Here is a 9465-nt window from a genome sequence, read left to right on the forward strand (position 1 = left end):
TAAGTTTGAGAAGTGAATAATGATTTTTGTACTTTTTAAAGACATGAAGACATTACCTGTTTAATGTTTCTCACATGTGAAAATTCTGTGCGTAGGTTGGACAAAACAAACCACCTGAAGACTTCACTTACAGTCCATAGGAATCTCACTTTTAAGCTTCGCTGTGTGTGCCGACGTCTGTAATATAATGTGAACGGACTGCCCTTTAAATAAGTCTTTACATTCTCTACAATCATGCTGAGACTGAGCTCTACCACGGTGTGAAGCCATCACACCTGCATCCGTCCAGTCGCAACATGTTGGTAAACCCACTTCTCCGTCTCTTCTCCAGGAGACATGACCTGCAGGGAGCTTAGTGTGTGGCCAAAAACGTTAGCTACCGATGCAGAAGGAACAACAAACTGCGCTGTCGATTTTAACATCAAGAACACCGTTGAACAGCTGTGCTGCCGCGTCGCTTCCCTCCCGCTTTACTCGACAGCTACGATGTAGATTTATGCAAGCTACATAAAGTCACTCAACGTAAGGCTGGAAATACCGTACAGTGCATTATGCGGCTTCTTTAACCTTGGGCTCATACATGGAAGGCCGTGTTTCATGTTTCACCACACTCACTATAATCATGTGTGTCTTTTAGAGCCCTTCTTTACTGGCTGTCTCTCTGTTAGTTATGGGCTAGCAGGAAATGAAGGCCCTCCTCGTGTAATTAATGGGCACAATTATGTAATTGAGGAGTGGTCTGCAGACGGGACCAGATGGCCCGCGGGCCTGCCGGGCGAGGAGTCCCGAACGCTCACAGTGGGGTCAGCGGTCGTACCAAGACGTAGCTCGCCCCCGCACACACAGTCACCCAGACCCTCTTTTCTTTCTCTTGTAAATAAAGACTTAATGGTTTACAAGCCTTCCAATAACCGTAATACCTTCAGACTGAATTAGCTCGCAAAGCAGCCAGACGCGCAGGCTGGAACGAAGCGAGGCAGAAGAAACACACCCACACACATTTCTCTTCTTTACAAAAGCAGCGCTTTTATGTTTTAAAGTTTAAAATCGTAAGTCAAACAAGACTTCTTTCAGGTGTCCTGTTGATGCAGTGTGTATGTGCGCACCATGAACACGTGTAGGTGCCAGGACGTTACCTCTGAAGTTTAGATTATTACTCTGCGGGGAGCTGATTTAAATGCTGCTGGAGTCGTATCCTCGCTGCAGTCCTGTGCCCTCACTGAGGCTGTTTTCAAAAGTTTGAGAAACTCAACACTGAGCAGGCCTTTCAGTGTAAAAGTAGGACACCACGTGAGGAAGGACTGAAACTCATACACTGTGTTTGAGGTCTAGTTTCACTTTATAAGTTAAAGTTGTAATATTTGTTAGTCTATGTATCGTTACAGAGAAGAACAGCGCTTGATAGCCGCTTGTTGAGTGAGCTACTCTCCCTCATCCTAAACATGAGGGAATCTATTTGTAGGCGAGATGTGGGCCCGGATCTTTCTCATGCTGAGCAAAACAAACAGTCACTGCTGGCACGAAATACAGAGCAGCCAGAATCATGCCTTATCTGATCCAAGTTCTTGGGCTGAGATGTGAATTGTTTCTGTCGTTTCTCGAGTACAAACTACCTCGCGTCGGAAATCAGTTTAAGCAAGGAATGTCTCTTTTTTATGAAAAAGAAAAACATTGTCTGTAAAACGGCGTAACAGTTTCTTACTCATAAAAACTTTTGTACTGTTGCAGCTTCCAGGAATGTTAAAAAAAAAAACAAAAAAACAAAAACAAACAACAGACGCCATTAAAGTTAGAAATAATACCGAAAACACTGAAAAGCTATGGTCGCTCGGTGAGCGTCAGAAAAGTTGCTGTAGTTGAGTCGGTTAGGGCAGGGCCAGGCAGTCAGTCAGCCAGTCAGGACGGTTGAGTTGTAAATGTGTTCCAGCAGGAAAAGCTTCAGAGCAAGGCGAACAGTCTGGAGTCGGCAACTTTCCCCTGCTCCAGCTAGCGCACCGCCCTCCCTGCAGCCCACCCAAGAAGCAGCCCATGGGCATAAATTTGAGAGCCTGACTCGCTGCGGATTTAAAACAATCTGCATCTCTCTCTCTCTCTCTCTCTCTCTCTCTCTCTCTCCAACTCCTCCACATTCACTATGAAATGTTTTACTCCTTCACCCTTTGCTTCTTTCCTTTCCGACAAATTCCACTGTTAATGAAAATGGAAAGTTCTTTCTTAGCATGTGCCAATAATATTGTTTTTCTAAAGGCTTAATTAAGTTTGCAAATACATGAGCACAGGAACTATATTTTTCTGTTACTGTAAAGTGTTTGGAAAGGCTTCTTCGTTTTTTTTTTTGTCTCTGCTGGAAACAAGACACGGCCAAAGCTTTGTTGAAATAAAGTTAATTACACCTCACAAAATGTAACCTTTCAATAGTTTGTTGTTTCCTGTAGGGAATTATTTTCTGAATAACTAGCTCGACACAAACTTGACTCCTAGTTTCCATGTACGTTTTATGGCAGCAGACCACAGGGAACACGTCTGTAAACAATATTTGATGCTAGCGAAGGAAACCCCAGTCGGTTTAGGCTATCAGTAAAGCAACCAAACAAGCACACTTTTCTTAATCATGTACTGCCGTGATGTTTAGCCTCAATAGGTTCGGTTTGGTCCCAGATGCTTCTCTTTGAGTTTGGATTTATCGTCCCGTTTCTGCTACGAAAACAATCAGCAGATGTTACATATAAATTCAAATGAAGGTGCAGAGTTTTCCCTAAATCATTTGCTAGAGCCCGACTCTCCACGGGGAGCCCGAGGTCTGATCAAAGTGCTCTGCTGACTGAAATGTCATGTCGAGTGTGTTGTATTAAATATGAAGCTGTTTGACTGAGGGCGCAGTTACCTTTGACCCACAGCAGATTGATGTCAGCGTATCAGTGACAGCTCGGCCTGCATTTGGCTTGGAGTGGTAGTAAGTCATGCGCGCGTGTCACAGTGCGGCGTCCATGAATGTGGACTGACTTCCTGTTATGGCATCTGATCTGGTTAACGTGGCATCGGCGAGCCACTGCAGCTCCTCGCGACTGTCACTTACTTACAGAGCGGGGAAACGGGAATAGAAAACGACGCAAGAGGCTGAGCAGCAGAGAAAGAGCACAAGGAGAAAGAATGAGTTGAAGGAAGATTTGTTTACGCAGAACTGGAACAAAAACAGACGAAACACTGAAAGAGAAAGAATCATCTTTCTTTGCGGGTCTGGAAGACTGACCACACTGCTCCCTACTCATAAACATGAAGTATAAAGCAACAATAGCACAGTGGTTGGGGATTTCTACCGGATTAAAGTTTGTTTTGCATCTCCATAAACCTGAAACATATATACAGAAAAATGCACATACAATTGGGTAAATGCAAGTAAAACCCAAAACTTCCACAATAACCATTCATCATATTGTAATCCAAGGGGTCTGACAGGAACCTTTAGAAGGCTTTAGAAGAGATAAATGCAGATGAACATCCCATCAGATGGCAGAAAATCCCTCAGGAAAAGTTATTATTCCAACACTTGCAACAACTGCCTTCACTGCAAAGCTACCAAAACAAGAGCCTGAGAAAAAACACAATAAAGCCCTCGTCAATATCCGCAAAACATTTCAGAAATGCACCCGCCATGAAGTCCAAGCTTGCCGTACTTCTCCTGACAGTCAAAGGTATGTTGAATGTTGCTGACAGTTTAGCCTTTTGCTAACTGTAGCCCGCAGCTAACTGGCTAATTGGATTTCAGCTAGGAGCTACAGGAATCACAGAATGTTACTTCCGCGAGGTTAACAGGGCCGTAAGATTGCAAAGAAAATATTCTCATACTCTCCATCACGTCACCGGGATCATGATCAGGGTGACAGCTCGTGTGCTTTTGTATTTGTTCGGCAGGTGGGAGGAGCTTATGACAGAGGAGGCGATGCTGCCGTTGCTACGCCTCTTCATTTTCTGCCCACTCCAATATTTAGATGTAGAATTTATTTTGATGACAATACGCTGTCTTGCACTTCTTCCTCTTTTTTTTTATTGCTGCCATTGGTCCAGCAAGATGGTGGCAAGAAAACACTATGGTTGGGTGTGTAAAGGCTTTATTTTCTTAACTTTTCCTTTGACATGCCCCAAAATATAAAACTCTCTAGAATTTAGAATAAATACATTACATACATAGACCATCCAGTGCTCTTGATTTTTAACACAGGTGCTTTTGTTCTTCAAACTAATGTAATTAGGTAAATTATAATCAAACATTAATGCAAAAATCAATACTGAAGCTGATGTATTACATCAAAATCTCAAAAACACCCAGTTGCCCGATTCTCTCTGGTGCAGCATCAAATAATAATAAGGTGAATTAAATACCTAGAAGTCACCAGACCCCATGTGCATCCCTGTCTGACAATATGTCCAACATGCGAAACATGACGCGTGGTAAATCACAGATCTGTTTGTGCTGCTCCAATTTCTGCGTAGTCGCTGTATACGCCGAGGAAGAGAGTGTGGTATGTGGTACAGCAAGTTGCTCAAGAGCATATGCCAAGCCAAGAATCTCAGGACGTTATCTCATCTTAGATAACGGAGTTGTTGTCCAGAAGAACCATCATAAACACACGCAACGCGAATCTGCCTCTGCACTCTGTCTCAACTCCTCAGCCTCTCGCTCTGTCTCCCGCCGCCTCTCACTATGTGGAAGTCGGAAATTATCGTTGCAGTAAAACGTAATAGCACATTAAACTGTGTTGACAATGTTGTGACTTACACAAAAAGCGCTAAAGAGCTAAAGAGGAGGAATGTAACTTCTCTATAGACTTATTTATTCACTTTGGAATAAATAAGTGTTTGGCTCTTCTAAAAGTTGAAGTTTCTTTTCAAAGTCCTTCAGAACCTCGCCGTATCACACTTAAACTCTCAGGATGACCCTGCCCTGCGATTCTGACAGCGTAAGAGAAGGTCTGAGGGTGTTTTTTCTAATTGGTGGACGTCAGAGAGACGCAGGCAGTGAGGTGGGTGACAGTCAGACTCTGTGTTGTAATTAGGCCCATGATGGCAGCACCAGAATGCATCGTGGCTATGGCAACCTGGTGAAATAATAAACACCGCCTCCTCTTCACTTTCTGCCTGCCGACAGGACGGCACGACATGACTCATCGGCGGCTGAGAACACACACAGTCGAACACACACACACACGCTAAAGACTCTAACACATACGGGCACCTAATCTTGCAAGGAATACAAATACTCGGCGAAAACACAAACACGCATCTGTAAACAACAAATCCGCGCCGTCAGTTTAAACCTCACGGAGATGGCTTTTTTATCGGGACTCATCAGACGACTGAATCACACACTGCAAAATTACAAGATCAGGTTTGCTCCCGGCTCACGTTTCTCCTTTGCCATCCATGGCCGACCACCATCCCTCAAAGAAACCCCAACCGCAGGCCCATTGTTTAAAACAGAGCTAAGGCAACGGAGCAGGGGCAGCATGAGCAAGTATCACCGCGTGGGTTGTTTGTGCACACAACAGCTACACACAAACTAACCTGGATCCTATTAGTTTGATTTCTAATATCGACCACATGAGACGATAGCTAACGTGCCTAACTGCTTTTACACACACACACACACACCCACACACACACATATATACATGAAAAAAATTCCGCCACCCTCATTCAAAGAAGAAAGGATGACGGGGAGGGGATCAGCTCCACCTTTTCCTGCTTAAATCTATATCACATGCATGCACATATTCCCTCAGGCATAAGCCCATGCAAAAAAAAACAACAACACTGCATTTACTGTAAAACAGAACTCAGCATCACACTCACTGCTGCCTGCTGTGCCCCTTTGTGACTAGACCCAACAAGATTACGCCTAATTGAAACACATGCATTTCTAAAATTAGATCAGGTCTGCAGTTATTTTCATCACTGATTAATCTGTCAACTATTTTGGTTGATTAATTGATAGTTGTTTAGCCTCTAAAAGTAGTTATATGAATCCCGGTTGAACTATTCTTTTCTTTTCTTTTTTTTTAAATCTCCATGACCGCAATTTGTCGGGCACGTCCTCTAATGGGTGGGAAAGTTAGCAAGTGACCATGAACAATGATTTTGGGAATATTTCCCATGACTGCAACATTTCCCCTTTCTATTATGCGTGCCCTTTGGCTAATACGATTCGAGCTTTCTAAGTGTCTAATGCCTTTGCCCTCTGGTGTCAGCCCACTACTTAGTAACGACCCCCGCCTCCCTCATTCCTCTGCCTCAGTTCAGCATCATTTGATATATCTGATGTTGTATTTCTCGGAAGAGGGGACCTCGGTGCATCGTTGGCGTGATCTGACAGCGAATTTTGACGCTTGTCATGCATGACTGTGGCTTGTTGTGACATTCAGATGACGCCGCCGGGATAAAGTTTGGCTTAATGATAAAAATAATATTCTCTCTTGATGAACAATGTCCAAAAATTATATGAATGCAACTGTTTGAACATAAAAGAAAGTCAATCAGTCGTCGCAGAACTGGGGGAGAGTTGAAGTGGATGAGGAAAATAGAAAAGACTAGCAGGGGATAAGGACAGAAAAGGAGTGTGTGTGTGTGTGTGTGTGTGTGTGTGTGTGGCATTGCTGGCGTGTCCTTTGGAGCATCCCAAGCCCGTCTACTGTTCTGCTGATCGGCTCTGCACTGCGAGTCTGCATGGTCTCAGCCAGGGCCGGCACAGACAGACAGCTGCTATTAAACCCTGATTGTTTCAGGTTCACAGGGTGTGAAAGGGTCTGATTGAGGGGCTGTGATCCCAGTGAGGGTGGTCTTTCTCCCCCTTCTCTCTCTCTCTCTCCACCTCACCTCCCTCTCTTTCTGGAAGGTGGGAGGAGGGTGTCGGGGAGGAGGACTGTGTGTGTGTTGGTGGGTGGATGGGGGGGGGGGGTTGCAGGCGTCACGTGACGCGTGTTTCTTGCTGAGCGGACTAAAATGGAATCTGGACAAAAACACACCACTTGTTGCTGCCTGCCTTTGGTTACGTGTGGGTCACATGACTTGCGGTTGACGGTGGCAACGGAGAAAATTCCACATCATTAAGGCCGTGGAGGTATTTCATTCTCCTAATTTCCCTCAAAGCTGTCAGTGATTAAATTGCTTGCTGTTTAAATTCAACTGTATTCAGAGGCTGATCACTGCTCTGATGTGGCTCTGATAGACTTGTCAGTCCTCACCTGTGACTGGCTGCAGGGGGACAGTTGCTTCCTGTATGGTCTATTTGTTTAAGAGCATTCCCATTAAGGAGCCTTTTGGCCTTAACACACTTGATAAAGACCGGGGAGGGCAAGGAAGCTCCCCTGCAGAGCTTTTCACACGTGGCCAAAGGACAAGTGCACTTTCCCCACTCAGACTCTCCCCCATCTCAACCTTGAGAAGCGTTCTCTGCTAACAATCAAAAAGCTGGATCTGTGCTGCGCTGAAATGCGTTGCAATTTAATCAGACAAAATGCAAAAAGGAAAACCCCTGCACTGACCGAGGAAAAGCCTCCGCACACGAGAGCTTGCAAAGTTAAACATTATTCTTACTTTCACCATAAAAGCGTCCAGATATCAATAGTTTGTGTGCGATCCTTTCACTTTAAACAAGCCAAATAAATCCTATAAAGTGTTTCACCCTCTCGTGTTATTGAAGGAGTCCATTCTCTCCCAGTGTTTGTCCGTGCAAATACTGTTAAAGGAGGTTGTGAGTCTGTGTGCTTAGCACTTCTCACTGTCACTTTGGAATAAATAAGTGTTTGGCTCTTCTATTGAGTCCAGTGTTGACGCTCTTCAGTCCAGGGCCCACTGCATGAAGACCGGCAGCCTAATCTTCCCACATTAGCAGCTACAGTCAAGCCTAATAGAGATAATTAGATTAGAATCCATAATCTATCTCAGATTAGAGATAGATTATAGCGGCCTTCAGTGCAAGAAAGAAAGAAATCCTCAGCCAGCACATGTCAGGAGGAAACCAGTAAGTTACTGAAACACTTATCAGTCAGGAGCTTTCAGCTCATTGAGGCCTCACACAGTGCTCAGTGATGGTGTTGTTCTGTGGGCGCCCTGGCCCTAACTCGTGTTTGGAAAAGATATTGGCACCTCAAGTATTTCAGGTTACAAGAAACAGCTGTTCTCGGGTGGCCCTGCGTGCCACCCTCCTCTGTGCCTGGTGATTTTAAACCGTGCAGGCAGTCATACCCGTAAAAGAAGCGCTTCTGGAAGAGATGAACGAATGAAGGCAGGGAAGCTTTCTTTCATGTTCTGATGCCTGGACTCTCGCAGTCCCTCACTTCGTGCCAGCATGTTCTTCGCGTGTCCGCAAATGGATCGAAAAATGCAGCACAAGCGCGACTTCACGCAGACGAGGAACTGATTTGTAAATGAATTCACAAAACGTGACGTATCACAGCGAATGAAGTATTTAGGTGGGCTGATGGAGATATAATCCAATTCACTGACTGAAATCTGGAGAATTCAAATTAGAAAGTATCTGAGCTGATCAAGACAATGCTGCAGCAAGTAAAAGTTGCGCACTATCACCTGAGATTAAAGACAAGACTCACTATGGAATCACCGATAACACAAGTACAAGCCTTTTTACTCAAAAGTAATTATAGTGCCACGTAATTTAATTTCATAGCTACACATTATTTATCAATATTAGGTTGTGATTTAAAGCGTGAATGTGACTCATCAGCACGGCTTACCTCAGGTAAATGCAGGGATATTCAGCATGAAACTTTCTGACTTGGTTCCCAGAGTCCTTGGAGGAGCACCGAGGGGTCCGAGGACTGAGAGAGTCGAGAGTTTCCAGTAAAAGCCTCCCTTCTGCGTTTTTTCTCTCCCTCTGTGTTCTCTGGCAGGCTCGCTCGGATGGAGATGACTGAATTCTTCACAGAAACCGGCTCATCGTCCTCCCTCAGAAGCGCTTCTCCATACTTTTAATCTTCAGAGTCGCTTTGCGCAAACGGTGACAAAATTGAACCCCATGTTCGGCTATGGAGTCCCGCAAAGCGCCCTGGAGTTGGTCGCACAGCCAATGCGGGAATGCGCACCCCCTTCTCTCCCCCCCACCTCACTCCCTCCTCCTCCTCCTCCTCCTCCTCCCTTTCTCCACAGTCTGTGGACCACCCCGAAACAGGAAGTTCACTTTTTGTTTTTCTTAAAAAAAAAAAAAAAAAAGAGGAGCACGCTGCTTCAGTTTTTCCCCACAAACTTTACATGCGCCCCCAGACACCCAGCCGAACTGCTAGATTATCACTTTATCGCCGTTTCCTCTGCAACAAAACCCAAATACTTTTGCAGCGTTACAGTGAGTTATATAAAGACATTACAGCATGTTTATAAAATACTTGTGTGGACATGGCTGCGTCTATATAAAGTGCGATGCCGTCTAGCAATTGGGATAATCTATCTATAAAC

General features: G+C 44.7%; 1 protein-coding gene across 1 annotated transcript in view; it reads right to left on the minus strand.

The window, feature by feature from the left end:
* The window catches only part of gli1 (GLI family zinc finger 1), a 49143-nt gene extending 40082 nt beyond the window's left edge, over positions 1 to 9061 (minus strand). Inside the window, exon 1 of the mRNA XM_084542241.1 lies at positions 8751 to 9061. The gene's annotated coding sequence lies outside the window, so the exon portion shown is untranslated. The remainder of the gene's footprint in view (positions 1 to 8750) is intronic.
* Between the last annotated feature and the right edge of the window lie 404 nt (positions 9062 to 9465).

The sequence above is a fragment of the Chelon labrosus genome, assembly GCF_963514085.1.
Source record: "Chelon labrosus genome assembly, chromosome: 4".
Lineage (NCBI taxonomy): Eukaryota > Metazoa > Chordata > Actinopteri > Mugiliformes > Mugilidae > Chelon > Chelon labrosus.